Source organism: Dermacentor andersoni, chromosome 3 (genome assembly GCF_023375885.2).
Source record: "Dermacentor andersoni chromosome 3, qqDerAnde1_hic_scaffold, whole genome shotgun sequence".
NCBI lineage: Eukaryota > Metazoa > Arthropoda > Arachnida > Ixodida > Ixodidae > Dermacentor > Dermacentor andersoni.
In genome coordinates this window covers 80,185,037-80,200,587 of record NC_092816.1, presented here as the reverse complement: position 1 = coordinate 80,200,587, position 15,551 = coordinate 80,185,037, and the positions used below count along the sequence as shown (strand labels likewise).

At 43.8% G+C, this 15,551-nt stretch overlaps 1 long non-coding RNA gene across 1 annotated transcript; it reads left to right on the top strand.

Annotated features, from left to right (window-relative positions):
- The first annotated feature begins 10,294 nt into the window (after positions 1 to 10,294).
- Positions 10,295 to 15,276, top strand: LOC140216366 (uncharacterized). The gene is made up of 3 exons (XR_011893015.1): positions 10,295 to 10,377; positions 10,481 to 10,547; positions 15,075 to 15,276. It is a non-coding gene; the product is annotated as an uncharacterized lncRNA (long non-coding RNA).
- Positions 15,277 to 15,551: the final 275 nt, after the last annotated feature.

The following is a 15,551-nucleotide window of genomic DNA, read 5'->3' as shown; positions in this document are numbered from 1 at the left end:
TTAACTCAGGAAGAGGACCTTATGTTGAAGCAAAGAACGACAATCTTGTGGGCATCATTAGGGAGTGTGCAATGAAAGTCGGTGGTAACTCCGTTAGGCAGGATACCAGCAAACTATCCCAGGAGACGAAAGATCTGATCAAGAAACGCCAATGTATGAAAGCCTCTAACCCTACAGCTAGAATAGAACTGGCAGAACTTTCGAAGTTAATCAACAAGCGTAAGACAGCTGACATAAGGAAGTATAATATGGATAGAATTAAACATGCTCTCAGGAACGGAGGAAGCCTAAAAGCAGTGAAGAAGAAACTAGAAATTGGCAAGGATCAGATATATGCGTTAAGAGACAAAGCCGGCAAAATCATTACTAATATGGATGAGATAGTTCGAGTGGCTGAGGAGTTCTATAGAGATTTATACAGTACCAGTGGCACCCACGACGATAATGGAAGAGAAAATAGTCTAGAGGAATTCAAAATCCCACAGGTAACGCCGGAAGAAGTAAAGAAAGCCTTGGGAGATATGCAAAGGGGGAAGGCAGCTGGGGAGGATCAGGTAGCAGCAGACTTGTTGAAGGATGGTGGGCAGATTGTTCAAGAGAAACTGGCCACCCTGTACACGCAATGCCTCATGACCTCGAGCGTACTGGAATCTTGGAAGAACGCTAACATAATTCTAATTCATAAGGAAGGGGACGCAAAATACTTGAAACATTATAGACCGATCAGCTTACTGTCTGTTGCCTACAAACTATTTACTAAGGTAATTGCAAATAGAATCAGGAACACCTTAGACTTTCGTCAACCAAAGGACCAGGCAGGATTCCGTAAAGGCTACTCAACAATACACCATATTCACACTATCAATCAGGTGATAGAGAAATGTGCGGAACCTAACCGACCCTTATATATAGCTTTCATTGATTACGAGAAAGCGTTTGATTCTGTCGAAGCCTCAGCAGTCATGGAGGCATTACAGAATCAGGGTGTAGACGAGCCGTATGTAAATATACTGAAAGGTATCGACAGCGGCTCCACAGCCACCGTGATCCTCCAAAAAGAAAGCAACAAAATCCCAATAAAGAAAGGTGTCAGGCAGGGAGATACGACCTCTCCAATGCTATTCACGGCGTGTTTACAGGAGGTGTTCAGAGACCTGGATTGGGAAGAATTGGGGATAAATGTTAATGGAGAATACCTTAGTAACTTGCGATTCGCTGATGATATTGCCTTGCTTAGTAACTCAGGGGACCAATTGCAATGCATGCTCACTGACCTGGAGAGGCAAAGCAGAAGAGTGGGTCCAGAAATTAATCTGCCGAAAATTAAAGTAGTGGTTAAAAGTCTCGGAAGAGAACAGCAATTTTCAATAGGCAGCGAGGCACTGGAAGTGGTAAGGGAATACATCTACTTAGGGCAGATAGTGACGGCGGATCCGGAACATGGGACGGAAATAATCAGAAGAATAAGAATGGGGTGGGGTGTGTTTGGCAGGCATTCTCAGATCATGAACAGCAAGTTGTCATTATCCCTCAAGAGAAAAGTGTATAATAGCTGTGTCTTACCAGTACTCACCTACGGGGCAGAAATCTGGAGGCTTAGGAAAAGGGTTCTACTCAAATTGAGGACGACGCAACGCGCTATGGAAAGGAGAATGATAGGTGTAACGTTAAGGGATAAGAAAAGAGCAGATTTGGTGAGAGAGCAAACGCGTGTTAATGACATCTTTGTTGAAATCAAGAAAAAGAAATGGGAATGGGCAGGACATGTAAAGAGGAGGGAAGATAACCGATGGTCATTAAGGGTTGCGGACTGGATCACAAGGGAAGGCAAGCGTAGCAGGGGGCGGCAGAAAGTTAGGTTAGCGGATGAGATTAAGAAATTGGCAGGGACAACATGGCCACAATTAGTACATGACAGGGGTTGTTGGAGAAGTATGGTAGAGGCCTTTGCCCTGCAGTGGGCGTAACCAGGCTGATGATTATAATGATGCCGATCATAACAACTCGTCTAGCGTTATAGGACGTCTCGCAGGTATTGTAGCATCCGCGCAGCTCGAACAGACTGGCAGACCCCGTGCTTCTGCTTCTCTTCACCGTGAGGGGCAAGACCTGCAGGCAACGCCTTGTGTGAATAAACCACGCCAAGCCTGGAACCACGAGACGCCTGGAACAACGAGCAGCATGGATCGCATAGTTGCGTCTAAAACAGGAGAATGAGCCCCAATTACCGCGGCGGACATTAGCGACGGACAGTTACCGACGGACAGAAAGTCAGCGTTACAAGGATTAACACGAGTGAAGTTTACATCGAGATGAGTGTACAAGGTAATGTCTGGCACTGATCAAAGCTTTAATGAGCAAGGGATTTAACGTTCAATTTCGCTTGATCCCATCCCACGTAGCAACAAAAGGAAATGAAAGCGCTGACGCTCTTGCATGCTTAGCACTGACATGTGTCCCAAAAGTAAGAGCGCGAACAATTTATTAGAACACTAAATATACAATACGCATTCACTTTGGGCAATATACCAGGCTCCGCACCTAGCCTGTGTGACCCATGGACTTACTCAGGAAGAAGGAACGCTCTTGCACCGTATGCGAACCGACTCCGCCTACACACCGGAGCGATTATTCATGACTCGACGATGGGCTTCCCCGCTCTGTGCCTTCTCTGATGATATCGACGAAATCGAGCATTTCACTTGGCTGTGTCCACAGTTCAACACACAAAAAGCGATGGCTGACAGCATGCAAAAGAGTGGTCTTTCGCACAGCACATTTGAAGACTTCGTTTTCCCCTGAGGGCCTGCAGGTTTCAGGAAGAGAGTGCAACGACTGCTGATTGCCTTCATGCGAGACACGAGGCTCTTCGGCACCTTGCGTCCCACGTAGTGACACTTGCAGCAGGGTTAGGCTAAACAATTTCTGGCTATGTATGCCAGGCTAACCCCGCTTGCTGCAACACCACTGCCATGCACCGTCACCACCTAGTCCCTATGTGCCTTGCATGACATTATATTTGCTACTAGGTCGGGGAGGTGTGGTTCTAAGAGCTAGAAGTTGTTGTCACCATTCACTAAAGAAAGAAACAATTGAAGATTTGCAAAAATGTTGCTGTGCATGCGCGAGCAGCAGTAATTCTAACCACGTTACTTGGAGTGAAGACTAGCAGAAGTAACGATTGTTCGCGTTCAACAACTTCCCCGTTTACCAATGGCACACTCTGCACACGTCTCTATTATGCCTAGTCCGGTAGTGGGGGTGCCTGTGGGAATGGGCTTGCGATGAGGATCTGGAATTCTCGCAATAATTATTGAAAAGCCCTTGTATTAGCGCTTTCTCCCTAGAAGGGGTCTGTGGAGACGCACTTAGAGGGAGAAGTGCAGTCTGTGAATGAATGTAGATGGTTAGAAAACACGAGTTTGAGCTCAATTTTTTCCAAAAGCATCGAGTTGTCTTTGCTGGCGATTCAAACATTCCACAAAGTAGAACCGGTATAAATATCGAGAGTAGGCGCAGGCGAACGAGTCTAGCTTAGCGCGCCTCCGGAGAAACCGAATGGGGAAGTGATAACAAAAGCTAAGGAACGCAAGTGGGAAACAATGGAGGGGAGGCACATAGTTGTTATGATGGGTGGAGTGATTGACTTCCTGCAAAGCCGTCATAGGGATCACGAAGTAAATAGCCTAAGGTGTTACCGATCAGCGGACTGTTTCACAGGAAGTGCAAATCGCAGTGTGTGCGGGGTCGGAGGTTGAACGGTCGAGGTATGCAGTTGAAATGTTGTGCTTCCAGTAAACAGGGAAAATTTGACGGTAGCTAAGACAATTAATTATACGGTCATTGACATCAACCGAGAAATGCACCGAGCAAACTGCGAAGCCGCTTTTTGTGCGTGATACTTTCGCGACAGTGTAGCAACCTCAGTTATACGTTGGTTCATGGTTCAGGCAGAATTTTCAAGTCGCCTCGTTATAGGCAATCAGGAAGGAATACTAAGTATTGAATACAGCGGCACACCAAGGAAGAAGCAGAATTAGACCACAAATAGTTAGCACAAGATGTACAAAGAGTAACTATAGAGACGGCAAAGCTTGCTGCATAAATATACAGGATGGTCGTAAGCGGGAATAATTGCTGGAAATTGAAACGGTGCTGAATGATGACTCTATTGGCTTGTACGGCTTGACCGAAACGCATCTACGAGATTTGGAGCACGCCTGTTAATGAGAGTTTTTTATGTGCGGGCTGCAAATGAATGAAGGAGTCAAGGAAAGAGGGCAGTGTAGGAATGCTAATTAGGCGAGGTACGAAGTGGCAAAGTGTAAAAGAGACAACTAAGGATCATTTATGTATTATCAGTTCATGGGAAGACAAAAAGACCCGGCTTGATGTAGCTCGCACATGGACAGGTAGTGATAGCAGAGATAAAAAAATAAAGAATTGATTGATTGCGCTGAAAGTGGCATTAATGAGTTCAAGAAATCGGGCTGGGTGGTATCAGCAGGAGATATGACGGTACGGCGTTTCTCTAGTGTTCCGTCTGTGCGATGAATAGAGCGATGGAGAACGCGCAAATAAATTCAAAACGTTATTTTTTGTATTATTCAAATACACTTCATAATTCTTTAGCTTATTTATATACTTATCTCTATATAAAGTGTCCTTGAACTCGGTAGAGGAGAGCTTCGTTAATATAAACGCTTCTCCACGTGTGGGTGGACGCACATTTATTGACTTATGTAAACAAATAACTTTATTGTAGCTCCATTTTCGTAAAGCCCTATCGCACCACACGTAGGCAGGCAAGCAGCGTCGGAAGAGGCAGCGGTTTTACTTAACCGCCATTGGTGGGTAACCTCTGCTTCAGTCAACGATACGCGTCATTGAAAAAAATTTTCTTGCTGTTCAACGAAGGTAAGTGTGTGCGCTTATATATATGTGTGTATATATATATATATATATATATATATATATATATATATATATATATATATATATATATATATATATATATATATATATATATGTGTGTGTGTGTGTACTTAAACTAATATCAAATTAAACATGAAACATGATCAAGAAACGGTCTTATATGTGAGGTGGTGGTCTATGACGGCTGATGGGATTCCATCAGTAGCCTTACGTGTGAACCTCTTACTACATCACACAATTACTTGTCATAACTGAATATGCATCGGAATGTTTTCTTACATTAATTTTTTCGCATAGATGGCTGTTCCACTAGCCCTGAAAGGCTGGTTAAAAAAACCGTTCCTATCCTGGACGCTTAAAAAAATCTGTTTCAAACACGGCCGATTTCACAGTTAACAAATTGACATCAAAATTGGAGTGGTACTTTGTAGTAAAACACGAAGAGTCATGAAGCTCAATAACAATAGAACGAATGTGAGGCGATTCGCGCTTAAGTTATTATTTTATGAGTGCACTTAACTCTGGGAAGTAGAAGAAGTCATATAAAGTTGAGACGCAGTTTACGTCAGTCTATGTAAGAGACCTCTTTTGTAAATTCTAAAATATGTTAGGTTCTCCTGCAAATTTTTGATGTACTTGTAAAGAGAGAGCAATGCCTATTCTCCTTAACCGTGTGCCATATTAGGAATAGCGAAAGGACGGCATTTTGATTATTTATTTATTCATCTAAATATACCGCAGCCCAATATAGCAGGAGTGGGAACAATATACATTACTATACATTACACATTAAAAACACACATAAACAGAACGAGAGGAATGATCAAAAAGAAGCGCTTTACATGTTAGCGAGGTGCTTACCAGTGGCAGCTATGAAATCTTTTAGTGATAGTGAACGAATGTTACTGGGTAGAGAATTGCAAAGCTCTATTGTACGCGTAAGTGGAAAAAGACTGTACTTGAATGTGTTAGTATGGACATAAATAGCTGTTATGTTCAAGGCGTGGGAGCTACGGGAACAACTTGTGTTAGTAAATGTGATATAGTTGCAATCAGTAAAACCAGAGGTGGAGTTATAAATTGCATACAGAAGTTTTAAGGCTTCAATGTGATAACGTGAAAGTAATGGCTCAGTGTTCAAAAATTGTTGAGTCTGTGTTCGTGAGAAAGTGCGGCTGTAACTTTGGCGAATGAAACGAATCGATTTTCGTTCAACGTTATTGATCGAGCTTATCTCTCATTATTTGGGGAAGCAAACGACAGATGCATATTCTAGAACTGGGCGAATTAGCGTTTTATATAATATCAGTTTAGAATCGGGAGTGTCTTAGCAAAAGTGCGGCGCAAATAACCTAATTTTATTAACGCTTTCCCGCTTACACATTCAATGTATTTAGACCATGCAATATGTTCGGTTAGAACGACACCTAAGTAGTTATATTTTTATTTATTTCAGTTTCTTTAGTAACGTGTTTGTATTTGCATATCTGCTGTTAGGCTTTCCCACTTGTTTTGTCAGTATAAAAAGACGAGTTACTTTGCAAGTTTGTTTCGTTCGTGTTAAACATTTGTTTTCTGCGTAGCACTGTTTGCATAACCACTCGTTTCTGTAATTCTCTCGGCCTTTGAAAATATTTCCTATTAATAAAAAAATATTATCTTGTTGCTCGTATACATATTCGCAGTGCTAGCGATTGTCTCTAATGGTTCAAGTACAGGCTCGTCCACTCTTAGGGTGAACACGGCGCACCGTGGCCGCGCTCCGCAGGGCGCCAGTGCGTCCGGCGCGGCGGCGCATGGAAGCGAAGCGGCGCAGGCGCACACGGACCCAGGGGTGGCGCTTCGCGTCGTCTGCTACAGCGCTGGAGCGCGCCGCTCTGGCTTTGCTGCAAAGTACACTTCGCTAGACCCAGGTGACTGAGCGACCGAGGCGGCGTTGCGGGAAGGCGCATTTCACTAACTAGAGCATTTTCCATCTGGTTCGGTCTACAGCTTGTGAACAGCCTGCTTAATCAATATACATAAACAGAAACAAGCTTCTCACCACATAAATCACTTAGCATGTTTTTAATAAGTGATGAGGGTAAAAATAGTCGTTTTTTCGCGCTCTTTATTAGGATGGGGCCATTTTATTTTACTCTCACAGCACTTGGTGTAGTGCATACCGAGAAACCTATTAGGCGCGCTAGTCTTCGTTGGAGTCATCATGTGATGAGCCCAGCGCGCCGTTTCGCGCATGTCTTGATGCTAGAATAAATTTGCCTAATTGACCTAAGAAAGCGACCGAAACCCGCAATAAATTCCACAGAAAGTTACAGAGTGATTGTTCAATCATGCACCATCATGTTTGCCATCGATTTTACCATTAAGGAGGGCAATAATATTACTTCGACAGCAACCAAGAAGAGACATCCGCTACTTCGCGACTCTCTTATTGACGCGTTAAGGTCTCTGGTGGGGGTGCATGAAGCGCTTACGCGATGTAGGAAAGCGCTCTCCCCGGCATAGCAACTAATTTGGCGGCAATTTTACTCCCCCGTTTCAGCTTTCTACATCCTATAAAAAAACTAAATTCATTTTTGTTGTCACAGTTTGGGTAAAATCACCGAAGCGGTGCCAGTCCTTTGACGGCTACCTGATGCGAGAAGTAACATTCTCATTTAGATGAATCGTCGTTCGTTTATTTGATTACATTGATTAGGTGAAGTAAAACATGTGGCGCCGTCGTTTTTTTGGTTTTTTTTTCTCCTTGGAGTCAATGCACGCCGCATGCGCACGCTTTTTCTGTACGTTGTGAATAGGTAATTGGAGTGCAAAATCTATAATCTACATGTCTGTTTTCTAGCTTAAATTACGTCTTGCCGGGTAATTAGGTCGTTATTCGCATCTATTTCATTTCAGTACTTCCTCGGAATAGGTCATATGCATACTAGCATATAATAATTTGTTAATTGTGCGGTATACGTCCCGAAGCGACACATGGCCTCTGCGTTGCTCAAATATGGGTGAGCATCGGATAAATTTGGAGAAAAGGAAGAATTGAGTTCTCTCGTTTTTTTTTTTTTTTTTTTTGTTTAGAGGTTAGGGGGGGGGGGCGAGGCTGAGTGGGTAAAACCCAAATATGAATACGGCACAGGAACCCTTGCCGCGAACAAGCGATGCTTTTGCCGTCGTGGGGAAGTAGCCGGTCCGTGTGTTGGACGAACGCGGCCACGGTAATTAAACCGGCGGTCGTGAGGCCGGCCCGGTGTCGTCCGCGGACAGCATGCCGGTGGTTGGCCAATGGGCTCGACATTTGTAAAAGCCAAGTCCGGCCCAAGCCAGATTGCTGTGGTCGGGCCAGTCTACCGCCGAGCCCCCCCCACCCCCCCCCCCTTTTCTTTTGTTTGCTTAGGTCATGCTACCCCATCTTAGCTTAATATGGGGATGCGGTGCAGCCAACGGCTGCTCAAGTGAGTGACTGGCCGCTCATGAGTTAAACATTCTGGGATGACTCGTCAAATCGAAAGACACCAGAGGTGTCTCCATTAGACGCATTTCTGTCGACTTGCATGATGAATTGCATTTTGTTCGGTTGCTGGTTGCCATGGTACTTCGGCGATAAAAACGCTGTAACATTGCAGGACAATTTTATTTCCCCGGTGCACTTTCGGAAACTAGCCATGTCGCGGGTACCGGAAAAAAAAAAAAGACGACGCATTGTAGATCTGTGCCTACAAAACTATTCTCAACGCGTTATATCGGAGATGACAAAAAGGCCACTGAAAACTGAAAAATGCTCCTCGTAAAGAGCGACCACTGAAGCTGAATACATGACCATTGTTGCGGCGGCTGCTGCAAGCCCGACCTCCACCGTTCGGGAAATTAAGAACAGCCTCAGGCTGGGTGACGTCTCTGACACGACTATCAAGCGTCGCCTCTACGCCCCAGCCTAATAAAGAGTGCAAGAAAATGACCGTGTTTTTACCCTCACCACTTATTAAAAACATGCTAAGTGATTTATGGGGTGAAAAGCTTGTTTCTGTTAATGTGTATTGATTAAGCAGGCTGTTCACGAGCTGTAGACCGAACCAGCTGGAAAATGCTCAAGTTAGTGAAGTGCGCCTTCCCGCAACGCCGCCTCGGTCGCTCAGTCACCTGGGTCTAGCGAAGTGTACTTCACAGCAAAGCCAGAGCGGCGCGCTCCAGCGCTGTAGCAGACGACGCGAAGCGCCTCCACTAGGTCCGTGTGCGCCTGCGCCGCTTCGCTTCGATGCGCCGCCGCGCCGGACGCACTGGCGCCCCGCGGAGCGCGGCCACGGTGAGCCGTGTTCACCCTAAGAGTGGACGAGCCTGTACAAACCAAACTGTCGGACGCCGAACTTTTTCGAGCGCATCTCCTAGGCGCCCTTTACTGCTGCAAGCCTCAGCGTCGGCGTTGTCCCTCCTAACCGATCGAATGAGCGCAGCGAAGGTTGAATGAGCGAACGCGGAGCGCGGATGAAAGACGGCGATAGCGAAAAGAGTGCGAGGAGGATAACGGAGGAGGAGTGTCTCGTGAAGCGTAAGAAAAGCGTAAGAAAAGTGTAATGGTCCGTAACACGAGGCTTTATGGCGATGATGGTTACGAGATGACGTCAGTGTTACGCACGTCGTCTGCATGCAAACAAAGCGTTGCACGAATGGAGGCCTGTCTGCGGCGGCTACTGTGAATCGCGCCCTCGCCTCACCCACGTGCCGTCTCACCCTATGTTCTTCGTAGCGAGGCAGTTGCGCCACACTTCGCTTTATTTGCAACGTGCCGCACGAGATAGTCTGCACGAGCAAAATTATCGCCAAATAAAAACACGTATACCGCTGCATTCATATGTTGCGTTAGGGAGTAGCATAATCATTAGTAATATTTTACGATCATTGCATTGTATATGTGTATAACGTGCAAACAAAACGAAATCGCAAGTTTTCTTTTCTTTTTATTTACTTTTCAGAAATTCGCGACTTTGATATGGGTATTTATTCCTAAATACCGCGCATCGAACTCAGTAAAGAACACCTGCACTGATTGAAATTTTGTGCACGCTTCAGTGCAGCCACATCTATCGGTATATTTGAAGAAATAACATTGTTGCCGCTCTATTTCCGTTAAGCCCTTGCGTACCTGACGTCAGCCGAAAATGAGCGTCAACAGGCGCCGATATTTAATATACTTTATGATATTTATTTATTGACGTAGGTATCGCGGCTCGCATTCATAGTTTGAATACCATCGACAGTGACAGCAAAATATCAGCGTAGGCGTCTCGCAGTCAACGGTCGGAAGTATCTGCCACTCAAGGGTATAAAATGGTCACCGTTTCTCTTTGTGAGCATAGCTCTCACCGAAGTCACCGAATTCATTTCAAGAATGGTTTTCTACAAGGCATTGCGATCGGCCATTTTTGCCGCTGCAATAGTTCACACGATGTAAGTAGCAATCCACGCCAGGAAGATATTGCGCCTTTATCTCCTATAAGAGCATTCCACTTTTATATTCTAACGATGGCAATCTCTTTTCTTTTTTGCTTAGCATTCTTTGCTTCGGTGAATCGTCAAGTGTGCTTGAGTTTCGGGATCCGCAGTGTGGTGAAGAACTGGTAACGTGCACTTGATTTACCAAAAACTATTTTGCGGTTGCATAGGGCAAGTTGGGGCGAAGCATGATATGCTCAGAGATTGTCTGCTATTCATGCAGCGCTAGCATATCAGTTCGAGTGTAAGCTTTCTAATTCGTGCTAAATAAGTAAATGTCATCACAATTCGGTGACATGAACTCATCAAAACCATAACTACCTCCGTGTTAGGTTATTTACTCAGCGACCAAGGGATTGCGAAAGTCCGCCACAATGACTCGGCACAATTCATGTGAAAAGAAAATGACGCTTTGTTGTACATTGACACGTATACACAGATTATCCTTACCTGCTACATGGCTACATTTAAACTAAGTGTCAATTTGTACACCCTGAGATCACGTTTGTTTCGCAAAAAATGTACCTAAATGTATTGTTATTTACCGAACAAAGGTACCGGGTTATGAACTGCGAAGCATAGACCAATGATTGCTAGTGGCGTAACCGCATGTGTGATAACATATTTTCCTAAGGCGGTCCGAACAGAGCAGTGAAACTAAGAAGTCGCTTGTAGGTGGTAACATAACGTGTAAATGCTTTTAAAATTACATATAAAGCGACTTTCAATCTATCTTGCGCGGTATCAATGTCAGTTTGCATAGCCTTGAATCTGCCTGCTCAAGAATGAACCTTTTTAGGAAAAAGATAATATTCCATCACAAGAGGAGGTAATTTGTGATCTGTGCTAGATCGTCAAAGTTCTAGCAAAATGCATGTAGCGTCGTGATTAGTTTCCCGGCATGAACATTTTCGTCCAAGCTGAGGTAAGCTATAATATGTCTCATTGCTGTCAAAATGATATATTAAAAATTCAAAACGCTTGTCTAATTGAAGAAAAGATAGAATATTACTTAAATGAAAGGAGACGTGGCGATGGTCAGGTAAACTGTAGGCAAAACGCATACCTTCTTTTCATGATAAATCCAACTGCTCTTCTGCTTGTCCAAGCGGTCTATCCCCAAGTAGTGAACTCAATAATAGTATGCTACTAAAGCCACCTGAAAAGGGCTCGTTTATTGAATAAGTCAAGGGGAATTTTTCGTCGTAGTCAAGTACAGCAGGAATCACCTACCGTGTCATCAAGAACGAACTCTATGATTGTGCAGTGGTTCCCCTGAAATACTAGCAAAAGAGCTCCATTTGAGAAGTGTCATGTTTAAATGCAACAACACATTTTGTTTATCAAGGCGACTGGCTTTTTCAACAAATTTACTGTCTGGTACCTAGGGAACCTAAAAAGACCTAACGTATGTGACCTCTCTGCATTTTAAGAACAATAAACGCTGTGGATACATTCAGTAGACAAGATACAACCTTTGAATAGGGATTCCGCTTGACAAATTACACATACATAGTATTCTGTATCACTCTTATCGCTAGCCTAGATGCATAAAATGTTACTACAATATTCATGCACTGTTCGTGGTTTAATTGTTATGGTGTAATAATTTTTAAGGCCGGAGGTGGCAAGGGGGTATTGCGCAAGAAAATGTTACGTTTTCTAAATTTTAAATAATAACGTGGCTTGGTGAAGCCAGTATTAATAGAATGATCTGTATACATAAGCCGTTTTCCTGCGCTTTTAACTATTATCGTACCCCAATTTCCTTATGAAGTCAAGTGGGCTGGGTTGTTCGAGTGCAACAATGTAAACGGTGTTTCGTCAACTTCGCATATATATTTGCCTTCTGAACACCTTTTTAATGATGCCCTCAACCAACCATCGGCCTTGATCGGAAAACGCATTCCACCGATAGCATACGCAGCTGTAGGCATCTCAACGAAATTTTCAGTCGGGCGGAGGACGTGCATTTCACAACAGGGGCGTGAAGTCATCTATTGCTCAAACATCCTATTTTCAAACAGAGGTCTTCTCACCCGTTTCAAACCTGCCGGCGGCTTGCTTATGTCGCCAGCACCAGCATATGCCACTGAGAACTGCAGTACCATCCGTTATGATGCCGTTTTCTGACTATGATTTACTCTAGCTTGTGTCCTATTAGGTTTTCTTCGTCCTTGTTTCTTTGCGTCACGGCGTAGTAATAAAATGTCGAATCATCATCTAAAGCAAACCAAAGTTATCCTGAACAGGAACAATGTTCACAATGTTTTCGACCAGAGGAAAAGTTTGAAAAGAAAAATGCCACGGTGAGGAAGCCCCACTAATTTAGCGGACACTCGCTTGTGCCTTCGAAAAATTACTTTCATGGTCTCCACTAACGTCCCGCCTATCCACAAAAATATGAATGAAACTCACATGCATGTAACTGAAATGAGTCTATATTTTAATGAGTGTGTTGACCATTGAGTGCTGTACGTATGTTACGTAAGTATGTTCGAAGCGGAGCATTTTATCCAAGAACGTAAAGAGCGATGGATGATATAAAGTCTTTCCTTTACGCTGCTGCAAAAGCTTTAACTATGGATTTCTTTAGAGGAGCTCGAATATTGATTTTTGTGGCCAAATCAAGTACGAATCGAATAGTACCAGAAGCGAATCGAATCGAGTATCCAATAGTTTTCGGATAGCTTTCGAATATGTAATAGCCGTTAAAAAAGTACTTATAAAACGATGTTCACATCCCAGTATTCTTTATGGTTAGCAAGTTTCTGTCAGTGTGAGGTACATAATGCAGCGTTCTTTATTAAAAGCACCGAGGAAGTAGGAGTAAGCAAGAAGTTTCTTGGCATGCACGACGAGCTTCGGACAGTGCAACTGATCGCTGTACAGCCTCTAAAGTATGGCTACCTAATTGACGTAGCCTGCTCCACAGCGCAAGATCTCATGTGTTATGCCTGTACTACGCCCGCGAGGGTGACAATTTATGGTACTTTTGCTCCAATTTTGCGGTTATTTTAGCATAGTTGACGTTTTGAAACAGTGCAAAAACATGAAACAAATATACGCATTTGTGAATAGCGTTTATTCGATTGGAACACCCAATTGAATAGGACTCTATTCGGTTGAAAATTATTGGAAAGTTTCGAATACTCGCCCACGCCTACATTTGTTCAGCGCGCAGCACCGCATACATAAATCCACCGCAACTGGCTTATACGCGAGTTATTATGTTGAGAATCAATAATGTGTTGGCACCGCACAGAAAAAAATTCGCTGACCCAAAAATAAGAGCTTATGCCTCCGAAACCATTGGTAATGAAAAAAAAAATGAGAACCCAGTGATTCCCATTCATTCCAGCGGCTGAATGTGTGAACCATTTTGTCTCGGAAAACAATTTCTAGCCCTGCCGTCCATTAGTCACCAACCCTGCAGCTTTCTAGAACGTACAGCGAACGGAAGTGCTCGCCGCATTGGCACAAAACATAAGGAGCTCCGAAGGATGAATACGTGACGTTAACGAGTCCTGTGAAGCTTTCGCCAATGTTTTGTGTCCTTTATCCACTCATTCTCCACAACACCTGCAGAAACTGCGGCTTTCTGCGCCGAGGCGACGCCGAGCGCTGCTGTCGTAAACATACGCAGCGCAGGCCAGCTGACGTAAGCAATGGAAGCGTCGCCTCGCGACCAAATATGGCGCCGCCTGAGGGAGCAGAGCTTTGATGTTCACAGGATGCGGAGCGCTTCATGCATGCTGTTAGCCTTTGCATTTTCCATGCTTCTCAATCAACTTTCAATATTTTAATGGTGCAGGGTGCGCCATTTTTTCTCACACGTAGTTTCTCAATCTCGTAATTTCTAGAGAAATACTACATAAATAAGAAAAACATTGGTACCGCGGGCATGGCATTGCTAATAGCGCGGACATGACATGCAAGCGTCACCATAGTATATTTCGTTTCTTATATGTGATAACTGTCTAGTCATTTATATCAGTCAGAATATAAATAATAAACTACGTGTAATGTAGTAGGTTAGTAATGTAAAATTATAAATTGCCCCCACTCTTGCAAATTTAACTCAATCAGAAAAGTTGGAAACCTAAAACTTGAGTGCTTGCACCATTCCTTGCAAGAACTTGCCAGCATTCTCCCATCATTTTATTTAAAAGCGTAGATTACACATTTACTCTAAAATAAAATATAGATTAACACATTCTTAATATTTTTTCTTAATAAACGTTCACAAGTGCATTGTGCATATTAACTATGCTCTGTGAGCGTTATCTTATGGCAGTGACACTGGCTCTGTCCTGTACCCTTTGAAACAAGAACGACAACCCGGCAGATCATCAGTAGCAACTTTTTCCATAATACCGTAGTTTCCTGCGCTGTGCAGCCTTTTGCATAACGCGAATCCTGCCGCCTGCTCAGGTAATTACATTTCAAAAAATAACAATCTCTCATCATTCACCACTTTCGCAGCAGCTAAAACCTGCCTCGAAACAAAACGAAGGCCCGTGTATACAAGAGAGCCGAAGGATTGTTATTATATTGCAGGTGAACGAGGGCTGCGAACACACACGGAATGTTGCGGCATTGCTTACTCTGGTGCATTATCTTAAACCATTTATTGTCGATCTCTTTTTCAGTGTGGCGATTTCAACAATTTCACATGTTCTAACAGCAGTTGCGAATGTATCTACACGGATAACAGAAGTAACGGCGCGTGTATTGACACGACGGATTACAAAGACTATGTTGCGAATCTTTCCCTTACGACAGAGACGCCAAACACAACGGAACAAGCGTGATTTGCTACGCCGCAGCATTTTGATTGAAATAAAGCTTTGATTGTGATGTAGCGAACGCACTCATCTGTATACGTCTAGTGGGCATGCCTACGGGTTCCAGAACTTGCCCTGCCGCAATCGCTACCGTAATCCTCCACAGGTCTTCAAACACGGCAGGAGGGCTGCGTTCTTTGGTTAACCACTTTGTCTAAACAACTTCGTGTAGACGCACCGGCCGGTACCATCTGGAAATCAATATTTTCAGAATAAAACTTTAAACGCAGGATTTAAGCGTTCATTGGAGAGCTTACATTTGTCTACATCCACCCGAGAGTG